The 22,490-nt window shown below is 46.1% G+C and overlaps 1 protein-coding gene across 1 annotated transcript in view; it reads right to left on the bottom strand.

Moving 5' to 3' along the window:
• Window positions 1-22,490, bottom strand: part of LOC115092452 (neuroligin-4, X-linked-like) — a 663,771-nt gene that overhangs the window by 361,189 nt on the left and 280,092 nt on the right. The window lies entirely within an intron of this gene.

The raw sequence follows: 22,490 nt of genomic DNA, 5'->3' as shown, positions 1-22,490 counted from the left end.
GTGGATGTTTCTTAGGACTCTTTACCTCCTGTGAACATTCACGCAGGCGGCGATCAATTCTCCCTGCAAGGTCAATGAGTGAGTCCAAAGTGTCAGGTAATTCACGTGCTGCTAATTCATCCTTGATGCGGGAGTTAAGGCCCTCTAGAAAAATCACACGTAGGCACCCCAGGTCCCAGTGAAGCTCTGAAGATAGGGTCTTAAATTCAATAACATAGTCTGGAAGTTGCTTGGCTCCTTGTTGGAGATGTAAAATAGCAGATCCAGTGACTGTCTTGCGAGCTGGGTCATTAAATACTGACTTGAAGAGAGCAAGAAAACCTGGCAATTTGCTGAGGATTTTAGTCATTGCATTCCCAGAGAGGTGAAGCCCAGGCCAGGACTTTCCCATCTAAAAGAGACAGGATATACGTAGTCTTGGCTACTACATTAGGGAAGTAAGTTGGTTGTAGCGAGAAGTGCATACAGCACTGGTTGAGAAAACCCCTAAACAACAGGGAATCTCCTGAGAAGTGAGTGAGGGCTAGTAAAGGTACTGCAACTCCTACAGAAACCACTTCCAGCAAAACAACTTTATCAGGCATAGTAGAAATGTTCAGCCAGGAATTCAACTGAGTAAAAGCATTAGCCAATGTCTCTAAGGTCCTCTGTTGTTCAGCAATATGTTGGCCAGGCCAAGGATGGCCTGCAGGGCTGAGACCTGAGCCGGGTCCATGGAGTTAGCAATCTGTTATAATCTGGTATGGTTGTGGACCCCGGATCGTAGTGAGAACAGTCTCTACCCATAGGGAGGAGCCCTGTGGGGACTCACCACGATAGGCATGGCCTCAGTTGAGACAGACACAGATAGAAACGAGACTTTATTAGACTGGAACGTAGCTGAAGTACCCACCAAGTGGGAAAGAAGACACAGACCAGAGTAGTAAGGCTGCTCAGTGATGATATCCATGGAGTGGCCCGCGGAGCAGGGTATGCCAGGGAACTCCTCTTTCAAGGATACACTTCTTAGGGTAAATCCGGTAGTGGCCTGCAGCGAGGGGTACGCCGAGAATCAGCACTGTAGATGGTAAGAGAAGTGCAGGAGAGCAGCAGAGCTAGGTAGATGAAGGTATTCACTCTGAAGTGTAGAAGATGGTTGCTGAGGCGAGCATGGTAGTGGCCCGAGACATGGGGTACACCGGAGGTTCCGAAAACAAGATGGTATCGAACGTGAAATGTACTCCCAAGGCTGAACAAGGCTGAGTCCCAATCTAGAGTAGATGGACTCTTCAGGCAGGAACGCCCTCCGAGGAGCGGATAGCCAGAACGTGACAAGGCCCCCAAGGAGCGGGTACGTATAGTGTCCTAGTCCCGGAGTTCAGAAACAGTTCAGTTTAGCGAATAGCAAAGTGTCTCCAAGTGGAGTGGAATTCAGCAGGAAGGAAGTCCTTGCTAACTCGTAGGAAGCATAGTCCGGATAGCTTAAATACAATGGCGGGTGACATCATGCAGAGGGGACGCCCCCGAGGTTCCCGCCGTGACGTGTATAAGAGAGGGCCTGGCACACGTGCACACGTACCCTAGATAATCCCCAATTCAAGATGGCGGATGGGATCGCCCATGCCATCCCAGGGATGCCAGGGGAGGCAGCGTTTGCAAGCAGAGGCCACCATTCTTCCAAGAATCACTGGTGCAGGGAAAAGAGAGGTAAACAACAGAGTTTTGCAGCCTTCTGCGACCGATGGGCGCAACAGTATGTTCTCCAACAATGCAACTTTTCTCATCTCTATATCATTTCCATGTTCAATAGCTTTCTGGAAAGCAGGCCCTTCTCTGGGATGTCTAGACCCTTTCCTGGAGGATCTCAGAGTTGCTACTGAGGGACAAATTGCATAAGACTGGTGATGGTTTCATGCCATGCGCACTATGAGTGACCATCCCAAACCCTCACAGAACATCCAACCAGGAAAGTCTGAAAGTAATGGCCTCAGATGATGCCATGACCTGCCCTGTCAGATTTGAGATCTATCATGCTGAGAACAAAATCCTGCAGAAACCGAGTAGGTTTCAGTGCTATGTGCTTGACAGACGCTCCATTGATAATCCTCAAGAATATTATTCTCATCTATAAAATCATGGAGTGGGACTAGAGCACTCTTTTCTAGGACTTAGTAAAAAAAAAAAAAAAGAAGAAGAGATTAGTTTATGGGCTATAACTTGCAAGCTCTGTTAAAGGAAGAGTAAGAGTTAGAGATATATACAATAAGTGAATGAAATATTTAAAAACTGTTACGAATGGGCTCCGGTCAGGAGTCGTGAACACCACCCAGAAGGGTGGCTCCAGGTGGAGAGTGACAGGAATGGCTAGAAACAGTGTCTGGGTCCAGGCTGGGTCAGGGCAGGCGGCAAGTAGCAGTGTCTGGGTCCAGGCTGGGTCAGGGCAGGCGGCAAGTAGCAGTGTCTGGGTCCAGGCTGGGTCAGGGCAGGTGGCAATTAGCAGTGTCTGGGTCCAGGCTGGGTCAGGGCAGGTGGCAAGTAGCAGTGTCTGGGTCCAGGCTGGGTCAAGGCAGGTGGCAATTAGCAGTGTCTGGGTCCAGGCTGGGTCAGGGCAGGTGGCAGATAGCAGTGTCTGGGTTCAGGCTGGGTCAGGGCAAGGCAGGTCAGAAGGCCCGTAGGCCACACACACACAGAAGGCCCGTAGGCCACACACAGTAAGCAGGGCAAGGCAGGTCAGAAGGCCCGTAGGCCACACACACACATAAGGCCCGTAGGCCACACACAGTAAGCAGGGCAAGGCAGGTCAGAAGGCCTGTAGGCCACACACACACAGAAGGCCCATAGGCCACACACCGAAAGCAGGGCAAGGCAGGTCAGAAGGCCCGTAGGCCACACACAGTAAGCAGGGCAAGGCAGGTCAGAAGGCCCATAGGCCACACACACACAGAAGGCCCGTAGGCCACACACCGTAAGTGGGGCAAGGCAGGGCAGAAGGCCCGTAGGCCACACACACACAGAAGGCCCGTAGGCCACACACACAGTAAGCAGGGCAAGGCAGGTCAGAAGGCCCGTAGGCCACACACACACAGAAGGCCCATAGGCCGCGCAAGGCAAGGAATAAGGCCCGAAGGCCGCGCAAGGCAAGGTCCTGGGACCAAACGCACAGCAAGCAGGGAAGGAAGGGTAGAGCAGGGAGCCCAGGCGAGCTCGATGCCGAAGCCCAGAGGGAACTGTCAGGCAGGGTTATAAGGGACAGCCCAGAACATAGAGTGGACAGGGGAGATGGACTGGGCCTGTCAGGAGAGCCAGCACTAGAGGGACCCCTGGTGGTGAGGTGGTTGCACTGCAGCCATAGCCGTAACAGTACCCCCTCCTCAAGGCCTCTCCCTTCTCCTGGGTCCCATCTTAGCAGGGGGTACTCAATAATGAAGTCAGACCCCTCCTGGGGTGATACGGCAGGTTCAACTCCTTCCCGAGGCAGCAAGGCAGTCCATAACCCTTCCTGGAGTAATAAGGCAGACACAACCCCAACCTGGGGCAGCAACATAGTCCATAACCCCTCCTGGGACAAGGCGGCAGAGTTAGACCCCTCCTGGGGTAGCAGAGGCGGTGCAGATTTCCATAACCCCTCCTGGGGTGACAAGGGGAACATAAACCCCACCTGGGGCAGTGAAATAGTCCGTAATCACTCCTGAGATGACAGCAGGACTGGTCCGGACCCCTCCAGGGTCGGCATCAGGGCTGGCATAGACTCCTCCAGGGTCGGTGACAGTAGGACCAGTACGGACCCCTCCCGGGTCGGCAGCTGGACTGGTACAGCAGGCTCAGATGGTTGAGTAACAAAGTCTGTTGGCAGGCCCGGTTCGGACCCCTCCGGGGACTGCAGCAGGACCGGTTCGGACCCCTCCGGGGACGGCAGCAGGACCGGTTCAGCAGGCTCGGATGGCTGAGTCAGAAATTCTGTCAGTAGGACCAGTTCGGACCCCTCTGGGGACGGCAGCAGGACCGATTTGGACCCCTCTGGGGAGGGCAGCAGGACCGATTCGAGCCCCTCTGGGAGTGGCAGCAGGACCGGTTCGAGCCCCTCTGGGGGCGGCAGCAGGACTGGTTTAGTAGACTCAGATGGCTGAGTCAGAAAGTCTATCAGTAGGACGGGTTCGGACCCCTCCGGGGACGACAGCAGGACCGGTTCGGACTCCTCCGAGGACGGCAGCAAGGCCGGTTCGAGCCCCTCTGGGGGTGGCAACAGGACCGGTTCGAGCCCCTCCGGGGGGCGGCAGCAGGACCGGTTCAGTAGACTCAGATGGCTGAGTCAGAAAGTCTATCAGTAGGACCGGTTCGGACCCCTCCGGGGACGACAGCAGGACCGGTTCGGACTCCTCCGAGGACGGCAGCAAGGCCGGTTCGAGCCCCTCTGGGGGTGACAACAGGACCGGTTCGAGCCCCTCCGGGGGTGGCAGCAGGACTGGTTTAGTAGACTCAGATGGCTGAGTCAGAAAGTCTATCAGGACCGGTTCGGACCCCTCCGGGGACGACAGCAGGACCGGTTCGGACTCCTCCGAGGATGGCAGCAAGGCCGGTTCGAGCCCCTCTGGGGGTGGCAACAGGACCGGTTCGAGCCCCTCCAGGGGGCGGCAGCAGGACCGGTTCAGTAGACTCAGATGGCTGAGTCAGAAAGTCTGTCAGTAGGACCAGTTCAGACCCCTCCGGGGACGACAGCAGGACCGGTTCGGACCCCTCCAAGGATGGCAGCAGGACCGGTTCGAGCCCCTCCGGGGGCGGCAGCAGGACCGGTTCAGTAGACTCAGATGGTTGAGTCAGAAAGGCTGTCAGTAGGACCGGTTTGGACTCCTCCGGGGACGGCAGCAGGACTGGTTCGGACCCCTCCAGGGACGACACAGCAGACTCAGGTTCTTCTCGGGGTAGTGCGGCAGGCTCGGACCCCTCTCGGGGCGAAGCAGCAGGCTTGGGCCCCTCTCGGGGTGATACAGCAGACTCGGACCCCTCTCGGGGTAGTGCAGCAGGCTCGGACCCCTCTCGGGGTGATGTAGCAGGTTTGGGCCACTCTCAGGGTGAAGCAGCAGGCTCGGACCCCTCTCGGGGTGAAGCAGCAGGCTCGGGCCCCTCTCGGGGTGGTGCAGCAGGCTCGGACCCCTCTCGGGGTAGTGCAGCAGGCTCGGACCCCTCTCGGGGCAATGTAGCAGGCTCGGGCCCCTCTCGGGGTGAAACAGCAGGCTTGGACCCCTCTCGGGGTGAAACAGCAGGCTTGGACTCTTCTCGAGGTAATGCAGCAGGCTCGGACCCCTCTCGGGGTAGTGCAGCAGGCTCAGGTCCTCTCGGGGTAGTGCAGCAGGCTCGGGCCCCTCTCGGGGTAGTGCAGCAGGCTCGGGCCCTCTCGGGATGATGTAGCAGGCTTGGGCCCCTCTCAGGGTGATGCAGCAGGCTCGGGCCCCTCTCGGGGTAGTGCAGCAGGCTCGGGCCCCTCTCGGGATGATGTAGCAGGCTTGGGCCCCTCTCAGGGTGATGCAGCAGGCTCGGACCCCTCTCGGGGTAGTGCAGCAGGCTCGGACCCCTCTCGGGGTAGTGCAGCAGGCTCGGGCCCCTCTCGGGGTAGTGCAGCAGGCTCGGGCCCCTCTCGGGATGATGTAGCAGGCTTGGGCCCCTCTCAGGGTGAAACAGCAGGGTTAGACTCTTCTTGAGGTAATGCAGCAGGCTCGGACCCCTCTCGGGGTGAAACAGCAGACTCGGACCCCTCTCGGGGTGTAGCAGCAGGGTTAGAAGTAGTGCGCATGGAAGACACAGATTGGACTGCCGTGGGCTTGATACCTGGAGCCAAAGTCTGAAGCTCCTGATTTTGTTTCTGGAGGAGCAGTTTAGAGAAGGCACAGGCAGTTCTAGGACGTCTAGGGAAGGTGCTCGTTAGTGTCTCAACAGCAGCTGTGGGAAGCAGAGCCCTGCTAGAGTTAATCAACTCTCTCCGTTTTAGAGAAACCTGTTCCCGAGGCTCTAGCACTGGTGTCACAGAAGCCTTCTTGGCCAGGTAAGTCCTGGGTTTTTCTATCCACAAACTGCCAGCTAAAATGTCTGTTTTAGTGGAGCCAGAAGCAGAATACCGGTTAGGAGAGCTGATTGTCTTTTCTAATGGAACAGCTGATCCTAGAGCAGAACAACGGGGGCAGGGTTTGCCTGGTGGTAACAGACACGGAAGACAGGAGCATTTCCACCACCCTGGTTTAGGATTTAGACAATTTAAACATTCCTGATAGACTGAGACGTTCCTCTTATGACAACTACTGCATACCCAGTGTTCTTGGTCTGAGAGTTGACAGGCAAGACAGTTCTTGTAACTGGGATAATTCAAAGTCTGGCAACAAGCACAGACATAAAAACTTGGAGGCTGAGGCATAATGTGAGTAGAAGGAAAAAGAAAAAATTGGCTCACTGGTAGTACCAAGACCTATCTCTTCCCCTGGAAATTGGTGGCTTCGGCATACTGTTACGAATGGGCTCCGGTTAGGAGTCGTGAACACCACCCAGAAGGGTGGCTCCAGGTGGAGAGCGACAGGAATGGCTAGAAACAGTGTCTGGGTCCAGGCTGGGTCAGGGCAGGCGGCAAGTAGCAGTGTCTGGGTCCAGGCTGGGTCAGGGCAGGCGGCAATTAGCAGTGTCTGGGTCCAGGCTGGGTCAGGGCAGGTGGCAGATAGCAGTGTCTGAGTTCAGGCTGGGTCAGGGCAAGGCAGGTCAGAAGGCCCGTAGGCCACACACACACAGAAGGCCCGTAGGCCACACACAGTAAGCAGGGCAAGGCAGGTCAGAAGGCCCGTAGGCCACACACACACAGAAGGCCCGTAGGCCACACACAGTAAGCAGGGCAAGGCAGGTCAGAAGGCCTGTAGGCCACACACACACAGAAGGCCCGTAGGCCACACACCGTAAGCAGGGCAAGGCAGGTCAGAAGGCCCGTAGGCCACACACAGTAAGCAGGGCAAGGCAGGTCAGAAGGCCCGTAGGCCACACACACAGAAGGCCCGTAGGCCACACACCGTAAGCGGGGCAAGGCAGGTCAGAAGGCCCGTAGGCCACACACACACAGAAGGCCCGTAGGCCACACACAGTAAGCAGGGCAAGGCAGTTCAGAAGGCCCGTAGGCCACACACACACAGATGGCCCGTAGGCCGCGCAAGGCAAGGAATAAGGCCCGAAGGCCGCGCAAGGCAAGGTCCTGGGACCAAACGCACAGCAAGCAGGGAAGGAAGGGTAGAGCAGGGAGCCCAGGCGAGCTCGATGCTGAAGCCCCGAGGGAACTGTCAGGCAGAGTTATAAGGGACAGCCCAGAACATAGAGTGGACAGGGGAGATGGACTGGGCCTGTCAGGAGAGCCAGCACTAGAGGGACCCCTGGTGGTGAGGCGGTTGCACTGCAGCCATAGCCGTAACAAAAAACCTTGCTAATATTATAGGAAATGAATCTTTCAGTCCATGTAAGGTCCAGGAAGGACAAGGTTCATGTAGGCACTAAATTGTTTTTGATTGAACCAGTATTATTTCACCTGGTTTGGGATTACGGTATGAAAGTCACACCATTACTCTGTAGAATAAGATGAAGAGCTAAAACAGCATTAACACTACTAGGCTTAAAGGAAGAATGCAAAAAAATAAACTTATCTACAGAGCAATTTGCAAAATATTCTGGTTTCAATATTATACAAGTCACAGTAGGACTAGGTTTTTCCACCAAATATTTTAATATCTAAACTATTCCTCTGGCTTAACCCTATAATTTTTTGCAATGAAGAATAATTCTTTTATGCTGCATCAAAACAACCCTTATATGATAGTAAAGCAGCTTTATAATTAACTTTGGCCTGGCTATTAGATGCTAAATGTGTTGGCTATCTTTATTTTAATGCCGGCTTTACTCATAACAGCAAACTCTCCTCCTTTGCAGCAATAAATCTTGAGAACAACAAGGAACATGCAAAGGACTTTTAGAAGTCTTTAAAAATGTCAAAGGCGCTACAGCTTCTAATATCTGCATCAGGCTTGTAATTAATGCATTGCCAAATTCAGATCCATTTTTAACATCCAAGGGTCAATAAGTTTATGATTCAAACTCTTAGGTCAATGAATGCTCTAAATGATTTACAATGACCTGGGACTGAAGCAAAATCAACCTTTGATGCAATAGAAGTTAACAAATTAGCAGCTCGATCCAGTAAAGTCCGTGGGAGAGCGGACTAACGCCCGCTCTCCCGGCGCGCGCACCGGCCCCTCGCCGGTGCGCGGGATCCAGTATTTAAATTAGGCAACGCGGTGCAAACGAGGAAAAAGAGGCGCTAGGGACACTAGCGCGTCCCTAGCGCCTCCTTTTGGCCTGGAGCGGCGGCTGTCAGCGGGTTTGACAGCCGACGCTCAATTTTGCCGGCGTCGGTTCTCGAGCCCGCTGACAGCCACGGGCTCGGAAACCGGACGCCGGCAAAATTGAGCGTCCGGTTTTCGGCCCGACAGCCGCGGGCCGAATTCAAAATTTTTTTATTTTTTTTTTTACTTTTTTTTTACTTTTGGGGACCTCCAACTTAATATCGCTATGATATTAAGTCGGAGGGTGCACAGAAAAGCAGTTTTTACTGCTTTTCTGTGCACTTCCCTGGCGCCGGAAGAAATTAGCGCCGACCTTTGGGCGGCGCTAATTTCTTAGAGTAAAATGTGCGGCTTGGCTGCACATTTTACTTACTGGATCGCTCAGGACTACCTAATAGGGCCATCAACATGCATTTGCATGTTGAGGGCGCTATTAGGTGCCGCGGGTGGGCCGCGTGTTTTCCTCCCCTTACTGAATAAGGGGGTAAGGGAAAACACGCGTCCAGAGCAGGGTGACAGTGCGCTCCGACGGAGCACACTTTACTGGATCGACCTGTAGATCAGATAATTATCTGACCAGCTTACTGGATGACCCAAAGGTCATCACTCCAGCTAGCATTATAAAATACATCAGAAGTAAAGAATACATCAATTGTATGTTCTGCCTCATGTGTGGCTGATACTATTTTGATGCATGTCAATAACACATAGCAGCAGTAATGAGTTCATGTGCCAATGAAGAAGGATCACTATGAACATTAACATCTCGAAGAACCACTAAATTATCTCATTTAAGTGGTGGGACAAGAAGGTTTCAATGCATGTCAGTTGTTCAGCATTACTTAAACCAGGTGAACAATACAATAAGCAGATAACTAGTGCATCAGTTCTTATAGTTAATCCTTTACATCCCTAAGAAGTTACAAAACTCAATTGAAATACCTGAAACTTGTATTTATAAATAATTATTCTCCTCCTTAATCTCAGTGATTTTTACACATGTAATCGCAAGGACAGAGCTGTTTCAATACAACTGCATCAGCATCTGAGTGCCATGAATTGGAAAAGCAGAATATATTGAAACATAATCCAATATTAAGCTGAAAATCAAATGACATTTATTCTTTACTGATTGAACATTAATATATGAAATGTTATCTCTATGTGACTAGACCTTTTGTGATCAGTCTGAAACTTATTCAGCTGAGTTAGGTATTGTAGCTCTCAAGGACAAGACCTGCCTCTTTACAGTGGCCATGATACAAAAGAAAAAAGAACTTGTATACCTTCCTCTACCTACAGTAAAGAGGGAATAAATAATAACCAGCAGGATCAGCCACTTCCAAAATGAAATATATAATATAGAATATAAAATACAGAAAATGCAAGGTTTATTACAGTTAACAAGGGCAAAAATGCCAGAGATACAGTTGTTCAATGAGAGTATAATTATCCTATTATAATGTACAATCAGACCAATACAACTGCAAAATTGCAAAAATACAAAAACATAACTGGCAGTTCATGAAAAAGACATAAAACACAAGGCTAATATTTACCTTGGCTCCTCTAAGGGACACAACTCTTAGGCATGACCCTTCAACGTTGATGGCGCCAGCCTCCCAAAGAACTGAATCCCTTAACAAAGTCTGGTGATGATGTCACTGGGGGGAATGGGGTGTAGGCCCATGGGAAGTTGCAGTTACAGTGAATGAAAATGCTGGCCTCTGACATATGGAGATAATTGTAGGTAATTGGGGGCTGCTTGCCATACTAAAAAATACCTCCTGAAGGCATTATGTTGTGATGAAACTTCCAGTAAGAGAGGGCAAATCAGAGTTGAGAATGATAAGTCTATCTGATCATGTTACTATCATTGTAAATACTCATTCTTGAAGAAATGCAATGGCCTTGTATACAAGGAAGCCCATGAGACCTCTCTTATGGTACCTCAGAGATTCAATGGCAAAAATCCTATACTAAAATTCTCAGCATTCAAAATACATCTTTATTTTTATTTTTAGATTTATATTCCGCTTTTTGCACTTTTTTCAGCACTTCAAAGTGGATTACATTCAGGTACTGTAGGTATTTCCCTATCCCCAGAGGGCTTACAAATTACCAAAACCATTATACTTCACAACGACAAATAAACACAAAAAAAGGGCCAGCTCTAGAAGAGGTATTACTAAAAAATCATTGTGCTCACAAATAATCAGGATTTTGTGCATTTTTTCACAAACTCTTATACCTGGCCTAATAATCTGTAAATAATTAGCATTTAACTAACAATGCGGGCCTGGTATGGTCGGCTTGCATCCTCAATGCAAATGGAACGGTTAGTTGCATTGGACAGCATGAGAGAGCAGGATTCGATTTACAAGTCTTGCTGGTCCACTTGTTATACTCTACTTCCGATGGAAATTCAATCCACTCTACTTGCCACTGGATATCACCCTTCCTGGACTTGACTCGATCTCCTGTGCCTCCTGGACTGATACACACAATGGCGTTTGGTCTCCAGTCAATGTGTAGTAAGGCGAGGCATAGACCTTAAATGACGTTCGATATTTACCTTTCTATGATTACCTGTTGAAGATTGCAATAGAAGGGCTGTCTCCTGGGGGGGGGGGGGGGGGAGGAGAGAGTTATATACCGAAGCGATATGTACCAGTACATGATCTTCGGTATATAAAAGTCTTTAAATAAATAAATAAATAAAATAAATAAATGTGCAGTGTGGAGAATGTCTGTGGTTGTATGTGGTATGAATAGGTTGTGGGGTACTGCCAGAGTTTGGTTTGATCATTATGGTCCGGTGGACCTCAAACAGAGTGTACGCAGGGTGTTGTTCACGTTTGTTCAGATAATTAAGGGGGATAATCTTGTATTGCAAAGCTGCATCAATCTTTGGCTTATATTGTACCTTCCCTTTCCCTTAGATACAGTTTTGGTTGTTCCTGCGTTGCTCCTTAATAAAAATGATTTTGACCAAAAAAAAAAAAAAGTAATCACACAATTCAATGGGATTTGTCAAGGTGATGCATATAGGGAAAAATAACCCATGCTATAATTACACGATGTTGGGTTCCATATTAGGTGCTACAACCCAAGAAAGAGATCTAGGTGTCATAGTGGATAACACATTGAAATCGTCGGTTCAGTGTGCTGCGGCAGTCAAAAAAGCAAACAGAATGTTGGGAATTATTAGAAAAGGAATGATGAATAAAATGGAAAATGTCCATAATGCCTCTGTATCGCTCCATGGTGAGACCCGCACCTTGAATACTGTGTACAATTCTGGTCGCCGCATCTCAAAAAAGATATAATTGCGATGGAGAAGGTACAGAGAAGGGCTACCAAAATGATAAGGGGAATGGAACAACTCCCCTATGAGGAAAGACTAAAGAGGTTAGGACTTTTCAGCTTGGAGAAGAGACGACTGAGGGGGGATATGATAGAGGTGTTTAAAATCATGAGAGGTCTAGAACGGGTAGATGTGAATCGGTTATTTACTCTTTCGGATAGTAGAAAGACTAGGGGACACTCCATGAAATTAGCATGGGGCACATTTAAAACTAATCGGAGAAAGTTCTTTTTTACTCAACGCACAATTAAACTCTGGAATTTGTTGCCAGAGAATGTGGTTCGTGCAGTTAGTATAGCTGTGTTTAAAAAAGGATTGGATAAGTTCTTGGAGGAGAAGTCCATTACCTGCTATTAAGTTCACTTAGAGAATATCCACTGCCATTAGCAATGGTTACATGGAATAGACTTAGTTTTTGGGTACTTGCCAGGTTCTTATGGCCTGGATTGGCCACTGTTGGAAACAGGATGCTGGGCTTGATAGACCCTTGGTCTGACCCAGTATGGCATTTTCTTATGTTCTTATGTTCTTATGTTTTTGTAAAGTTTCAAAAAGTCTGGAAAGAAAATTATCAAGAGAGATTCCATTATTCAGTTTGTGCAATAAAATAATTGCTTTCAGAAAAATTATATGGATAAATGAAGAGTTTTTAAAATAGACTTGTTGCAGCTTTCAAAATCTTTACTGTCCATGTATTTTCAGTGCACTGATTATTGTTCTGCTTAAACATATATTCCCGTTGCTATTTTAAAAATATACAAATTAGGAAACCATACAAGTAATTTAAATTTTCCTCCAGTAAAATATATTACACATGCAAATGAGATGATTAACAAAAGCCGAACTTCAAAACTTTTCTTTTTTTCTCTTTTATAATCCTTGTTAAACAATATCCTTAAACAAGGATTATATTGTAAGTAAGGCTGTGGAGGCCAAAGATTTTCAATACATGTTGGTGGGGATTTTTGTTTGTTTTCATTTTGATTTCTTCTTTTGTTTCCTGTTTTGATTTTCATGTTCTGAAGTTTGTGCATTTGAAGATGAATTTTAAAAGCCCTACATGTGCCAAAGCCAAGAGATCTGCGCATGTCTCAGGCTGGCCCACGCCGTGTGGATTTTATGAAGCCCCGACTATCTCCTGGTACACGCACAAATCAAAAAGTTAATAAGAGGCAGGGTGTGGGTGTGGTCTAGGTGGAGTATGGGTGGGACATGGGCATTCCAGGAAGGTCAATTGAAATGTAAGCGTAACGACTTTAGTGTGTGCTGGGGTCCATTACTGTGTAACTTTACTTCTGCTATGGATGGCGTATATGTTTTAAAATAAAAAAAATCATGGCTAGTCAGCAGGGTTTGAAGGATCGGGGCTAAAAGGGTAAAAGGAAGGAAGGTTAATTAGGGGGGTTAGGAAGTCGGGAGCCTTTACCTATTACTGGGAATGGACTGGGGAAACTGATAATTGCGTCAGCGCGCATATCTAATAAAATCCCCTCATGTGGTAGAGCTGGCATTTGCGAGCACAAGCGCACATCCATACAAAATTGCACACACATGTACACACAGCCAATTTTATATCATATGCTCATATATGTGCATAAGTTATAAAATGGCTGCATCCATTCATGTGAGCCGCCATTCACATGGACATGTATGCCCACGTGGATGTTTAAAAGTTACCATCCCCATTCCATAGTTGTGTTGGCAAAAAAACACAAATTGTGCACTTAAATCAGGAATTTACACTAAAAATGCTTTTTGTGCATGCAGCTACAAACTGCATGCACAAAGTTTTGAAAATGTATACAAAGAAAAAATGTCCTTCTTTTCCGTGGCACTACTAAACCTGTTTCATGACCCCATGCTTCTTCAACAGTGAAAGCTGGAAATGAGGCTGTAATCCCACCTCATCTTTAGCAACAACAACATTGTGTCACTGTTGAAAGATAATCATGGATCTATTTCCAACAATGACCCATCACCATCCAAGTCTATCCAGTTGTTACACCAAAGCCAATACCATGTTGCTATTGTCACAAATTTAGCTGGAAGAATATTGCAGCAAACCTTGATAAATTAGGAATAGACATAAAATTTAACCTGGAAAACAATAATCTTTGTCAAATTGGTATAATACACTGCCATAAAATATATTCCATAAGGCTGCAAAACAAACTATATATCAGAACTCACACTTGATCTGGCCACCATATGTGACATCCAAATGTACAAAATCAATCCTATCGTAGATGATACCAAGGAAAAGAACTTTCCACTGGATTGGCAGAACAATGCATTTCATGGCAAAAACTGATCCAAAACACAGATAAGACCCACAATAGTAAGAAAGATTGGTCCATAATATATGAATTGAGCAATGATCCATAGCAGGAAGAAGTATATTACAATATAACAAATAAATGTGCTTGAAAATGGCAAACTTCCAAATAGCAGAACAGGAAACCTCAATGACAATAGCACCACCATTTGGTTAATTAGTTTAAAAAAATTGTGTTTATCTGTTCATTCGTTTACTATTATAGTCAATAGAGGAAGTAAAAAAAAGCATATTTTGGGTTCTCAAGTTAGAATTTTCTGGTCATTATCCAAAGAAACTGATGGGTAGACATCATTGAAGGATGAAAGCATATCGACTAGGGATGTGAATCAGGCTTCGGACGATTGAAAATATCGTCGATATTTTCAAAATCGTCAGAAATCGGGGCTCCCCCAAAATGATTGGAAAATCCCACAATACTGATCGTGGGGCTTCCCTTATTGTTTTGGGGGAGGGCGGGAAAAACGGCACACAAAAATAACCCCTAAACCCACCCCTACCCTTTTAAAACTAATACCTTAGCTTCCCCCACCCTCCCGATGCCCCCAAAAACGTTTACAGGTACCTGGTTGTCCAGTGGGGGTCCCAGGAGCGATCTCCCGCTCTGGGCTGTCCTCCCGCTCCCAGGATGTCGGCTGCCACTAATCAAAATGGCGCCGATGGCCCTTTGCCCTTACCATGTGACAGGGTATCCGTGCCATTGGCTGGATCCTGTCACATGGTAGGAGCACTGGATGGCCGGTGCCATCTTGTGCTCCTACCATGTGACAGGGTCCGGCCAATGGCACAGATACCCTGTCACATGGTAAGGGCAAAGGGCTATCTGTGCCATTTTGATTACTGGCAGCCGATGGCCTGAGTGCAGGAGATTGCTCCCGGACTCCCGCTGGACCACCAGGGCTTTTGGCAAGTCTTAGGGGACCCTCCTGACCCCCACAAGACTTGCCAAAAGTCCAGCAGGGGTCCGGGAGCGACCTCCTACACTCGGACCGTCGGCTGCCAGTATTCAAAATGGCACCGATAGAATTTGCCCTTACTATGTCACAGGGGCTACCGGTGCCATTGGTCAGCTCCTGTCACATGGTAGGAGCACAAGATGGCGCTGGCCATCCAGTGCTCTTACCATGTGACAGGGTCCGGCCAATGGCACGGATACCCTGTCACATGGTAAGGGCAAAGGGCCATCGGCGCCATTTTGATTAGTGGCAGCCGACGGCCCAGGAGCCGGAGGACGGCCCAGAGCGGGAGATCGCTCCCGGGACCCCCACTGGACAACCAGGTACCTGTAAAATATTTTTTTGGGGGGGTCGGGAGGGTGGGGAAGCTAAGGGGTTAGTTTTAAAGGGTCTGGTGGGTTTTTTGTTTATCAGCTCGGGCGCAGCCGATAAACAAAACCGTGATCGGGCCCGATGCAAAAAACCCCACATGTGAATCGGAACCGGAATCCGAAACGATTCCGGTTCCGATTCACATCTCTAATGTCGACCAATGAAGACTATGTCGCTGCAGCACCAAAAGTGCATGAAGAGCCCAAGGACATGAAATAAGGCAAACTAGTACCAGCAGTGGCAGAAGCTCTTCGAGGTGCGATGAAAAAGGCAGCAAGAGGGGTAAGAACACCCCAAAACTTCAAAAAAGAGCACCATCAAAAGTGCCACGAGCCCTTAAAGGCAGTGTGAGAGGCAAAGTGGCACCAAAGGTGGCATCAACATCCAAAAGCACCAAGAAATAGGAACATGGCAGAAAAGATGGCAAGAAAAGCTGAGGCACCAATAAAGGGAGGGACTGTAGTAACTCGAGCAGTGAATGACAGTCAGAGAAAACAACAGATATTGTTGCTTAAGTGCACTCTATTTACAGTGGAATTAATTTCAAATCTTGTGCAATGCCTTCACTTCACTTCAGTCCTTCCCAATATTAAAGGTTTGTGCGATTCCTGAAGTAAGGTAAGCAATATTGTTACAATATTGCTTACCTTACCTGAGAGAGAGATACCTGTTACAAGTCCTTGTAACAGGTATCTCTCTCTCTCTCTCTCTGCTTCCTGGGCCCTCCCAGCTTTCCCTGGCCTTGACAATTAAACCCTAACTAAAGGGAACTCCCCTGGACCAGAATCCCTTGTGGTATCGATCCTTAAGGAGTACCGGGCCAGATACCTGTGCTGGTCCTTTAAGGGAGTTTCTTATGAACTCCCTCACAGAGACAAAGAAGAATACTGAGTAGCATTAACATACCAAGGCACCATGAGAAGTGCAAAGCAGCTCCCACAATGACAAGAACACAACAAGATATAGAATCTGCCATTTGACAGGAAGGCAGAGTGACAGCAAGTCATTCAAGATGTAAAGTCTGTGTATTACAGCAAAAGACTCCTAAGATGTAGCATAAAGGGTATAACAGCAAGGCAGAGTGCCAAGGAAGATGGCCTTCCTGATGAAACACTTGCCACTTGTCAGATTTATTGCAAGAGAATGATCTGTGATCACTATCATTTTAAGCTTTTATTACATTGCTTACTTGAATTTGATCTTGCTGCTGGATGGGCATTTGGGGTATCTTGTGAAATTTGCTTTCTGATTGAAAACTTTTTGTCTTATCAGTATAGTTTTCCTGGGAATTTGTGAGGTTTAACTTATTAAGAAAGCTTTACCCATATTCAGTAGCTGAATACAGGCTCTTCTCTTTATTGATTTTCTGATGTTACATTAGTTTTTTCTTCCTTTTGAAACATTTAGTACATTCAAAACATGTAAATGATCTCTACTATACATCTTTTCTGTTGTGTCTGCATTTTTTCCTTCTAACTGAGGGTACTGGATGACAGTTTAACCAAGAAAGAAGATGACTAGGAGAAGTAGGCTGGGATGTTAGAGATGTAAAACAAAACAGTACAGTAGAGAACCAGAAAAGAAATGGGATGGAAGGAGAAATTTTGTATTTTTCTTTTCTTTTTTCAGATTTTATTCTGGGGACAAAACTCCCCAGTATAACCAGAAATGAAACACGGTGGGAGAACTAGGCTGAGAGCAAAACAGCAAACATAGAGGCACCAAAACTCCCATGCTGGTAAACAACATGCATGGCAGGTAGGCATAGTAACAGCATGAACCCCAAGATGATATATCAGGAGCATGTCCGATAGGCAGTGTTGGCACCATGACATGTGTGGTAGTATATGTGGGTCATGGAAGATAGACATATGGCAGTAAGACCCGTAAGGAGTTATATTTGGGGAATGGCAGATAGGCAGATTAGCATCAACCCCCTAAGGTTACCACCTAAGTTTACCCCTAAGGATACCTAAGGTTATCAGGGGCATGGCACATAGGCAGAGTGGTAGCAGCAAGACCCCTAAAGTAGCTGGATAAATTAAAAATCTAGCCAGCTATGTTTGCATATATCCAGTTAGATTTTAAAGTTAACTGGCTGTGCTGTGTGTGGTCAGATTATTTGCCACTTACCCAGATATTTTCAAAAGATATCCAGTTATGTGGCTGGAAAATGAAATCATCCCCCCCCCAAAAAAAAAAAAAACCCTTAAGGCCTTTATGTCTGATCTCACAGCCCCATCCTCCCAAAAACACTTAAAACAATAAAGGTTGTAGCAACCTAACCTCTTCCCACCCAACTCCCCAAATTAAAATTAAAGAAAAAAGGGGGAGCTAGTACCCCAAGACCAGGCATTTCCTTGATTTTTGCTCCATGCCCACTTTCCCCACCCACCTATAATCACTATCCCATATGCCATAGCCCCCCACCAGATCTCCCTAATCTCAGTCGGGAGCCTTAGTCTCTCACCTACTCTTGGTACTTTCAGTGTTGCTCTGACTGTAATGCTGGAAGCGTAGGATCAACATTGTTATTTTACACTTCAAGGGTTGTTCTCAGAGCAACAATGGAACTGCCAAGAGTAGGGAATAGACTACCAATCCCGGGTGGGATTTCAGAGAGAGATCTGAGAGGTTGGGGGTCCCAGGGTGGTCTGGGGTATGAAGTAGAGATTAGGGTGGATGGAGTGGGGGAAGGAATGGAGCATGTATTATTTGCAAAAGGAAAGGAACTGGGGGGGGGGGGGGGGGTGTTTGCCTCGGGGCACTAGCCTCTACTACTTTATGATTTTCTAATTTGGGGAGTTACAGGGGGGAGAGGAGAAGGTGGATGCTATAGCCTCAATTATTTATAATGTTTTATGGGATGGAAGGCTGGAGGATTGGTCCTAAAGACCACAAGGTGTTTTGTTTGTTTTTTTTTGTGCTTCCATTTTTCTGCTACTTAACTGGTTATCCAAAAGCAGCTGGATAACTTTAGGACTACTTTGAGGAGGGTCTAAAATTATCTGGCTAACTAAGGGAGTCATTCATCAAAACACATTAGGGTGTTATTGCAGGCATTAGGGCCCTAACGCCTATGATAAACACTGCATCGTGAAAAGTGTATTGAAATTTATTAAAATAGAAATGAGTGTGCAATAATGTAACACACGCTATAGCATTATGCCTGATCCTGTTTTGGGGAGGAAGAGGGAGTGAGAGAGAGAGAGCTTCTATGGAGGTCTGCTGATTTTTGAACTCTTTATGCCATTGTAAGAGGGGGCATTGTAATTCGGGGAGAGGTTTGTGGGGTGGGGAGGATTCTGGGGGGCAATTTTCTAAGCACAATCATACATACGAACAGCAGAGTTATCATCAGTGAAGATTTAATGTGATTTGGAGAGATGAAAGTTGAAAGAAGAGTAGTTTTGTACCGCGATCTCTCTACCTTGCTTGATTGCAGCTATAGATAGTGCATCAAGCTCAGTAGAGAAAACAAGGTACAAATGTACTCTTCTTTCACCTTTCATCCCTCCAAATCACATTAAATCTTCACTGATGATAACTCTGCTGTTCGTATGTATGACTGTGCATGTAAAATTGCCCCACAGTACCCACCCCACCCCACAAACCTCTCCCTGAATTACAGTGCCCCCTCTTACAGTGGTATAAATAGTTAACTTTTTTTGTGAGCCTCTACAGAGGTTCTCTCTCTCTCCCCTTCTCTTGCCAATTCAATAAGAAGCGTGGGAAAACGGGTGCTCTGTGTTGAGTGCCTGCTCTCCCAATGCATGCCCAGCCACCTCCCCTGGGCACGTGATCCTGTATTTAAATGAGGGGTTGCACTAAAAAGGAGGTGCTAGGGATGATAGCACCTCCTTATTAGCAGAAACCCAGGAGAGGTGGGTTCAGGAAACCAAAGCTCAATTTTATGAGTGTCAGTTTTCTGAACCCACTGACAGCTATAGGTTAGGAAAATGGTTGCCGATAAAATTGAGCATCCGTTCTAACCTGACTGGCCGGCACTTTTTAAAAAAATTTTTTTTTAACAATTTTAGTTCCTCCAACTTAATATTGCTAGGATATTAAGTTGGAGGGAGCTTTTCTGTACACTTTTTCTGAGCGTAAAATGTGCGGATTGGCTGCACATTTTACTTTCAGTATCCTGGGTGAATAATAGCCTCATCAACATGCATTTGCATTTGATGAGCAGTATTAGTTTCCGGGGAGAGGGGGTTGGCTGTGCATTTTTGATGTGCTAAACCCCTTACAATATAAGGGGTAGTGGATGTGCGCTGAAAATGTGCGTCCAAGCATGTGTTAAACAGCGCGCTTGGCCGAGCGCACCTTAAAGTATTGGCCTGTCTCTCTCTCCAGCAGCTCAAAATGTGATAAAAGCCTTTGTGGGTGTGATAAATTTAAATGGGATAATTTTTCCCCAGCCATTTGCTAGATTTTAGCCAGATAATGAGTTATCTGGGCTAAAATCTAGCCGGATAAGTGCTCCAATATTTGAAAAGTTGTCATTTAGGCAGATAACATTTTAGTTATCTATCTAAATGCCTTTGAATATTGACCCCTGTAGTATGTATTTTACTGACAGCCTGGAGTGGCAGCTTGGACTGATTAAGAGCTTTGCCTGATCTAAAGGCAGGTTGTCACACTGGACTACTATGCAGTGTTAAGAATGACTAATAGGTTTTCTAAGAAGTGATGCTTTGCTTAAATGAGCCACTTGGATTCTCTGTCTTCTTCAGCAACCTGGGAGGGTCATGTCACAGTTCCCTGGAGAATAAATATTCTTTCTAGGTTCCATATTTGCCAATGCCATGGCAACCAGATGCACTAATTTAGTGGGAACTGTTGTGGTTTGATAGTAGAGTTCCATTTAAGCAGTACAAAATCATGTCCTTCAGTAGCAGATAAACAATTCACTGTAAAACTGTAAAAAATATATTTAAGATAGATTTTAATTCTTACTGAAATACACTAAATTTTACAATAACCATATATTCTTAGTGAATTCTGAAATTGGTAATGATCTATAAACTGTGAGAAGCAGACATTCAATTTGAATAATTTAATGCACAGGGACAATAACTTGCAAAACGGTGTGCAGGCGCACATAAGCATGCGTTTAACATGTGCACACCTATTTTATAACATACACACATATATGTGCACATGTTAAAAAAATAGCCTGGCCGTGTACACAAGTGTACCTAATTTTAAGAGGACATGCACCTGTGTGCACAAAAGCCACTTCTATGGAATAAGTGAAGAAAGTTTTAAAGTCACGCGCGCTAATGCAATTGCTTGTTTTACAAGATCCTCCCCAGTTCGCCCAGTTAATAGGTCCTTCAATTCTCATAGCCTGTACACCCTCCAGTTACCACAGATCTTTTATACCCCCCAGATATGGTTTGTTAGGTTTTTTTTTTTAAACCTTGCCATCTATAGAAGAAGTTACATGGCAGAGAACCAAGGTGCGCCTCAGATTGCATAAGTATTTATGCGCAAATTGTGGGTTAAGGTCCAGAAACACTCATGTAGTGCCCAAGTCCCACCCCTTTATACAAAGTTCTGATATGTGCGTGCAGCAGCTTTTACGTATGCATCCAGGAGCCTTTTAAATTCTGCTCAGCGTGCACAAGCCCTAATATCGGTGAGCGTCGGGCTTTTAAAATTTACCTTTAACTTTCTACATATGCAAATCAGCTGGATAGAAAAAATAGTACATACATTTTAGCTAAGGGAAATTTTGCAAATAGGATGACAATTTCTTTATGTGAACTGCAGGTAGTGCAGGGATTTTCTACGCGGTCATCATTAATGAACTGCTTTGCATATTTATTTTCAACAACTCATGGACTTAATTTGAATACAATTTTGCATGAGGAAAATCAGGTGCAAAATGTTATTTTTTGTGAAGGAGAGAAACTTTACAGACATAGCGTTATGCACTAAAAACCCAAAATAAAGCATGCTATCACAAATAATATGCATTATTTTGGATTTTATCATGCAAATATGCTTTTGTGAGGTTTTTTTCTGCTTATTACATCAACCTTAAAGATCAGATTAGTTTGCACTTTGACTTATAGGTTCAACAATATTTAAATACATTTTCTAAGGGCTTCCACATAGAAAAATATCATATATGTGCATAAGTAGCAAATATTTGTGAATATGTTAGTTTATAAACATCAAAAGTATTTTTGGTTTTATGCACACATTTTACCATCACAAAAAAAGAGATGTCTAGAGCAGGGGTGGCGAACTCCGGTCTTTGAGGGCCACAAACAGGCCAGGTTTTCAGGATAATCACTATGAATATGCATGAGATAGTTTTGCATACATTGGAGGCAGAGCATGCAGATCTATCTCATGTATTTTCATTGTGGATATCCTGAAAACCTGGCCTGTTTGTGGCCCTCGAGGACCGGAGTTTGCCACCTGTGGTCTAGGGGCATTTGGGGGCGGGGTCAAGGAGTACGTGTGGTAGTTGCTATTTTATAAATGATATATGCATATACATTATCAAGCCTATTCAAACAATTTTACACCTGCTAATTGAATAGTGCAGGTGAAATTTTACACCTGTTAACTGAATGGTGCAAGGGAAATTTTTCACCTGATAATTGAATAGCACAAGTTAAATGTTACATCTGTTAACTGAATGGTGCAAGGGAAATTTTCCACCTGATAATTGAAAAGTGCAAATTAAATTTTACATCTGCTAATTGAATAGCGCAAATGTTAGACCTGTTAATTGAATGGTAAAAGCTGCTGTCCCTACCTTTTGTTTGGAAGGCCTGAGTGAATTGGTGGGGCTTCAGAGTGAAGTGCTCTAGGGTTTAGGAGGTGAACTGGAGGCGGGCTGGGTGAACTGGTAGAGGTTATCGGTGAACTGGTGATTTCAATTACATGCTCAGGTATGTATTTTCAAATAGGTATACATGCATACCTTATAAAATACCTGCTTCCATATATAAATTATGTGTTCATGTTACATTTTTCTTTTGCTTCAAAATTAAAATGTGCATATGTTTATAAAATAGGTAGAGAAAGTAAATACTTTCTTGCATTGGAAATATTCACGCACACTGAAACATACACATGTACTTTCAGAGCAGAACAAC

This window comes from Rhinatrema bivittatum, chromosome 5, assembly GCF_901001135.1.
Source record: "Rhinatrema bivittatum chromosome 5, aRhiBiv1.1, whole genome shotgun sequence".
In the NCBI taxonomy this organism is placed as follows: Eukaryota; Metazoa; Chordata; class Amphibia; order Gymnophiona; family Rhinatrematidae; genus Rhinatrema; species Rhinatrema bivittatum.
The sequence above is the reverse complement of the archived record's forward strand: the minus strand, read 5'-3'. Positions and strand labels throughout refer to the sequence as shown.